The sequence below is a fragment of the Amblyomma americanum genome, chromosome 4 (genome assembly GCF_052857255.1).
Source record: "Amblyomma americanum isolate KBUSLIRL-KWMA chromosome 4, ASM5285725v1, whole genome shotgun sequence".
Classification (NCBI taxonomy): domain Eukaryota; kingdom Metazoa; phylum Arthropoda; class Arachnida; order Ixodida; family Ixodidae; genus Amblyomma; species Amblyomma americanum.
The window spans coordinates 119784425-119790474 of NC_135500.1; the positions used below are offsets into that span (position 1 = coordinate 119784425).

Sequence of the window (6050 nt, forward strand, 5' to 3'; positions counted from 1 at the left end):
GACCACCTCGTCCGTGGGCAGAGTAGTAGGGCTGCCATGCAGCGGCAGTGTTTTTAGTGGCGCTCACTGCTTCTCAGATTGCACCAGGCGGGATGGCACTTCCCTCTCGCCGTTGACCTACCAGCAGGAACACAAGAGGGAGAGGGTCTTGCCTTCTCGCCTGACGCATCTTCTATATCGACAGTATGTTGCAGGCTCAGGAAATTTCAGTTTCGTAATCTAACAATAGCGATCTCGATGTTAGAGAACTCTATACTTACGTTCGTAGTGTCTGGTAAGATGGTTGTGTGCGCTTTAAAAAGCAGAGAGTATAACCGTATGAGCAACATGCATTCTCCTCTAAGTGATTTTCACTTTCTTTGTACTGCTTTAGGACTTACACGGAATAAATGCTGGTTTGATGTCTGGAAATAAGATGAAAGAGTGCTGCTCAGTATAAATGGCGCGTAGGGACACTTAAACCTCAATTTATACCTCGAACTGCCAAAGTTCTGCACAAGCAAATTATCAGCTGCATGGATGAACAAGACCATCAGAAAGGTGATAAACGACCAGAAGTACAGCAAGAAGGATGATATTGCTGTGTCACTTATTATGGGACGCACTATTGTCGCATCTTTAGGACATGTGAAACGAGCGTGTGTATTTGTTGCTGAGTTCGGTCTTGACAGGGGTATTATAGGCTGCACTGTTGGCATAGTGCCCTCCATGTTCGACACTAGAACTGTGGTGAAGACCTGCGTGTTCACCTACTCCTATTAGTGAAACTGGGTCCTAGGTACGCACACTGCCGAACCTAGCCAAATGGACCACCATTATGACAGTGTGGTATTGCGTTCAATTCATTTATTTCTTCTTCACCGCATTCTTTGGAGGCGTTACTCATAGTCTGAGTCGCTTTGGAAAGTTAAACCCCATAAGTCATAAGCATTGCTTGGAGATAGTAACGCTCACTTCAACAATTAATCATGGTGAGCAGTGTTGCAAACAAAAACAACCATTAGTGTGTTTGCCAAAGACAACAGGCTGTTGAATCAGTTATCTAGCCGGCTTTTTTTCCTTAACATTGTTCACGCTAGTGCAAGCTTCGGCCTTGCCTCAACAGGAATAGAAATATATGTTGCAGGCAACTGTATATCTTAACTATAAACGTTGAGTCTTTCATGTTCAAAAGGAGAAAGGAGGAGGAGCAGGAAGCAGAAACTGAAATTGGCCTACGCGGTGCTTCTGGGCAGATTAGCATTAGATGCGTCAGTGAGCTGCTATTTGGATAGCTTGCTATTGAACTAGCGGGAGGTTACCACACCAACGGGAGTTCCTAGCTTTTGCTTACCAGGCCCCTCCGAAAGTCATCCCTCTGTTTCTAAACCCCGAGAAAAACAGTTTGTACGGAACAATAAGTATATAGTGAATGCTAATAGGTGCCGTTGTGATGAAAAAGAAGAGTTTGACGAAGAAGTGTGCATTTTATCACCGAACGTATTTACACACAATTTTTACTAAAAGAACTCTACCAGTAGACAAAGTGTTCCAGTGGAATGCAGAAATAGAACAAATTTTCCATCTCGACAAGAGGCTGCCCACGGCACAAGGGTACTGTCCAGAACACGCACTTACTTTCCTATCACTATATTATAAATATATGATGGATATATACAATCACACATATATTCCAGCATAGGTTATTGGCAATACATACAATGTCTACATGATAGCATTGCAATCAGTGCAAAACCAAGTCGTCCGTATTACCACCTATAGCCTATTTAATTCAGGTGCTAAATTACTTTGCTAACAAGATTCTCTCCGCATCACAACTGCAGAAATATAACCTTGCTGCGCAAGTTTAGAAATTTACCACAAGAAAAAAGCCTCATATTCATTAACTTCTCGCTCCCATCTCACAAATTACAATCGTAACAGATTTTCAGCAACTTTTCTTTTTAATTTATACATTAATGATATCGTTAATAAATGCTCGCATGTGAAGCGTGGTATGTATGCAGATGATGTCTCACTGTTGTTCTCATCAAGCGCATGTAAAGATACGATAAATGACAAAAATAGGATACCAAGTATACTCCATCAATGGTCCCTTAATAATCAGTTGAAAATTAATGTAACTAAATCTTAGGCTATTATCTTCAAACAAAATTGAAAACATTATGACACCATGCGATCTTAAGCTAGGTTTGGAAACAATAGAGGTTGTAGAAAATATTAAGATATTAGGTGTAAATTTTAGCAGTCATTTAAGCTGCTACAATCTTGTTAACGCTGTCATAAGTAAGCTTTCTCGTGTCACGGGGTATCATTAATCGGCATCGTCACTTACACCCATGCAGAGTTAAACTTCTCCTGTATTATTCGCTGTTTATGTCTCATCTAAAACTATGCGCACTTAGTTTGGGGAACAAATACAGGTACCAGTAAAAATAGGATATACCTATTACAGAAGAAGGCTCTGCCTGCAATGCTAAACTTCAGTTTTGATCTAAGCACGTGCGATTTAATCCGCCAATACAATGCCGTGCAAGTGTCAGAACTTTATAATGTTAGGCTGGCTCAAAGATACACGAAAAAATAAAACAATATATGAATTGCATGCGTGACACGGCACATCTTTCGCTAAATGTACAAGTTTACCTCAACAGATAAAGCGAAATGGGGCACATTCCACATGGCGCTAATTGTACGGCACACATGGCCTAGGAAACACGTTGACCCGTTCTCTAAATAAGTTATATGCTGCGCATGTTGACATATCACGTGCATGTCGCAAAGATATGCAGGATGTATGTGCTAGTTTTTAAGATTTCACCATCCTTTCATTGCTTCATTCATTTCCTTCGTTTTCATGAAATGTTCACGTGATTTCAATAAACGCAGACCTGGTTTTTTCTATGCGATGTTTTTCTGTTCCTTTTTTCCATGATGTCTTTGGCTTTTGATTTCTTGGTTTTTTTTCTTATGATGCGCCAGTCGTTTTTGGTAAACATTGTTTGTAAGCATTTCGCGATGTTGCTTGGATATGTTACTTGCATGTTGCCTGCTGCCCTGCAATGTAAGGGCCGAGAACCATGTAAAGCCACAATTTCTGGCTTTTTCCTCTCGACTTTGCCATGTGTACATGAAAAAACTGAAACTGACTGAACAACTTTTTATTACCAAAGCGCACGCAAATTACGAAAATCAATGTATTTTTGTTCATTTACTTGTAGGAACTCAATACCACCCGAAGTAGACACTAAATCACTGTACTAATATAAAACTGACCTTCGAACTTTTATGCCCTCTAGGCATTAGGTAGTATAATTTCGCCCCCTTATTAAGGGGTTAACTTCTTCCATTACTAAAGTAAACCACATTTTTTATGTGCTATGCCGTACTATATGTCGCTATCTGTGACTGTGACTATACTCCGAATGTTTATTTTAGTCTTAATGATATTTAATCAAAATTTTCAAAGGTCTCTGTTAGCTCTGTGTTTCCTATTGACATATTTCATCCACGAGAACCTTTCTCCTCTTATGCTCTCTTCTTTATATTATATTTCTATGCTTTGAAGAACTATGTAAACATTGCTATTCTTCTCAGTCCCGTCTGTAAACTAGGGGACCACTTTTTGTAAACCCTTCGAGGTATTTGCATTATCTCTATAACCATCAACTCCAAATATTGAAATTTTATATCGCCGCAAAAAACGCCAGCATTGAACCACGTACCTCTGTGCACATACTGGTAAGCCACGGCTCCGAGGATGAAGCCCAGGATAGCAGCGAGGACAACTACAACGCTGAGGAATTCATTCGTCGTGTCCGGAGCCGTCAGTTCGGTTTCGTTGAAACGTCTGCACATCAAACAGGAGTGGATGAACAGTGCGCTGACACTCGAAAGTCAGTCCGCAGACCATCTCGACAAACGGTTAGTCCGTGTGGAGACTTCCTTGGCTCGAAATTTGCAGTTGGGGATTGAGCATAGAGTAATATTCCTGTCACACTAGAAAATTTAATGTCATTCCAATCGAATCTCATTCGATGCCTCGAATGTCATTCGGTGTCTTTCGGTGCTACACGGTAAAAAATAATGTCATTCGAAAATGATGGCAGTGACGATCAGTGAAAAAAAAAATCGTACAGTTCCAACACATCAACGTGCATGAAATATGTTAAAAATTGTTGTGTAGTGTTTTAAAAGCGGGTGAGAACATTTCTGTGCAATATTATAAGCTTAAAATATTATTTCTGGCCATTCTGCGGCACTTCAGCCATAAAAAGTCAAGCCAAGTACAAAGTCAACCACAAATCCGAAAAATGTAAACAAACAAAATGGCTGACACGGTGGCGCGCGGCGACGCGTGGAGCGCGGAAATGACTTCTGAAAGGTGAAGTGCTCAGTGACATCTTTAAGTACTTCATAGCTAAACGAGCATGTAACGCCAACCAGCAAGAAACACGCAACCGGGAAAGGCCCTGCTTCACGGTTGGCTGCTGCCGTTGGCTGCTGCTGGGACCGAGAGTAATAGCTTTCCACGACAGCTACAAATGTGTAGAAGTTCGCATCAAAATTAACATTTTTAGCAGAACTAAATAAATACAATTTCTAACTTTGACAGTGCGCACACTATTTTTTCGCGTCGCTTGTTTCTGCTGCGCGTATGGTGTCCAGAGTACACATTCGGTTCGACATCGAATGCGAATGAGTTTCGTGAACTCATTCGATAGCGAATGTCATTCGAACCTAATGACATTAAATGTTCCCGTGTAGCAGCAGGTTAATCGCATTAGGTGCGAATGTCATTCGAAACGAATGACATTAAATTTGCTAGTGTGACAGGGGTATAAGGGTTGCATTATACAACTAGTTAATAGTCGCGACGATGCAACAAATCCTGTGGGACTAACCCGTGGGCGAATCATAGTCTCGTAGTCATAGTCATGGCATTACAAAGAAGCAGTCCTTGTGGCTGCAGCGCATGCGAACAAGACATCCAAGATATTTACGTATAGAGCGCGTAACTATAAATGCGAATGCCGTAGGATTCACGCATACTCAGATAAAGTGCTCTCATGCTGTTGAACTTTTGAAACAGTGCCGAACTAAATATATGAGTATGGCTGACTGCTTGGTATCCTAGGTATTCTTCATCAATACTTTTATTGGAAGCAAGTGATAGTCATCCTTACGATACATTTATTGCTCATGTGCAGCAGACATGAAACTGATAGCGTTCATGATGATTCGGCCTGCACAAGTGCGGATAAGTAATCGAAGCATGTTAATTTCATCAATATGCACTTCCACTGGCTCTAAGAGAAATTACGTGGCAATTTTGTGTCTTCGCAAACCGTACGGGCGAAATTGAACTGTGCACACACGCTATATCTCCTGAATTCTGCCAGGCAAGCCTTACGCAGGACTGGAAGGAGGGTCACAGCGTCGTCGAGACCATGCGGAGACTGCTTGCACGTGAACGCCCACGATTTTTCAGCCGCTAACGTCTACAAGTGGTACCAGCTACCTACCGGTGCCAAGTCGCGTTGAGAGCGATTAGAGGCAGTAATTCGACTTTGCCGAGTCCTCTGAAAAGATTAACGAACTCTCAAACGTGTACCACTAGGAGGTCACTGAGCATCACTAGCTATTCTCGGCCTTCTGACATCAGTTCACCTGAAGCGCCACGTGAATACGCAGTTCAGAGCGAACTTCTGTGATTTTCGTAGGCTCTGCCTCTTGTTTTGTAGCTTTCATTAGTTTTCTGCTGCTTCTTTTCCTTCTCATTATGCGTAAATTCATTCCGAATATATAGAGATATTAGCTGGAACGCACACCTGGCAGTTTTAATATCTAAAGCCACGTGCAGCCAACGCGGCAAGCAACGTGAGTGTTCCTCTGTAGTGATTTTATACCATTGCTTGATGGCAAAAAAGACTTGGTTTACTTACACGCGCCGCTGTTCGTCTGCAAGAGAGGAACACCAAGGGGCGTCAGTGAGGTCGTTGTTAGCGTAACACAACCAAGATTAAAAGAGCTTGCTCCGATGTCTTTTC

The 6050-nt window shown here is 41.8% G+C and overlaps 1 long non-coding RNA gene across 1 annotated transcript; it reads right to left on the bottom strand.

The window, feature by feature from the left end:
- Nucleotides 1-259: 259 nt before the first annotated feature.
- LOC144130331 (uncharacterized) lies at nt 260-3844 on the bottom strand. Its single transcript, XR_013314072.1, has 3 exons — nt 3726-3844; nt 381-404; nt 260-292 (listed from the first exon to the last, which is right to left on the bottom strand). It is a non-coding gene; the product is annotated as an uncharacterized LOC144130331 (long non-coding RNA).
- Between the last annotated feature and the right edge of the window lie 2206 nt (nt 3845-6050).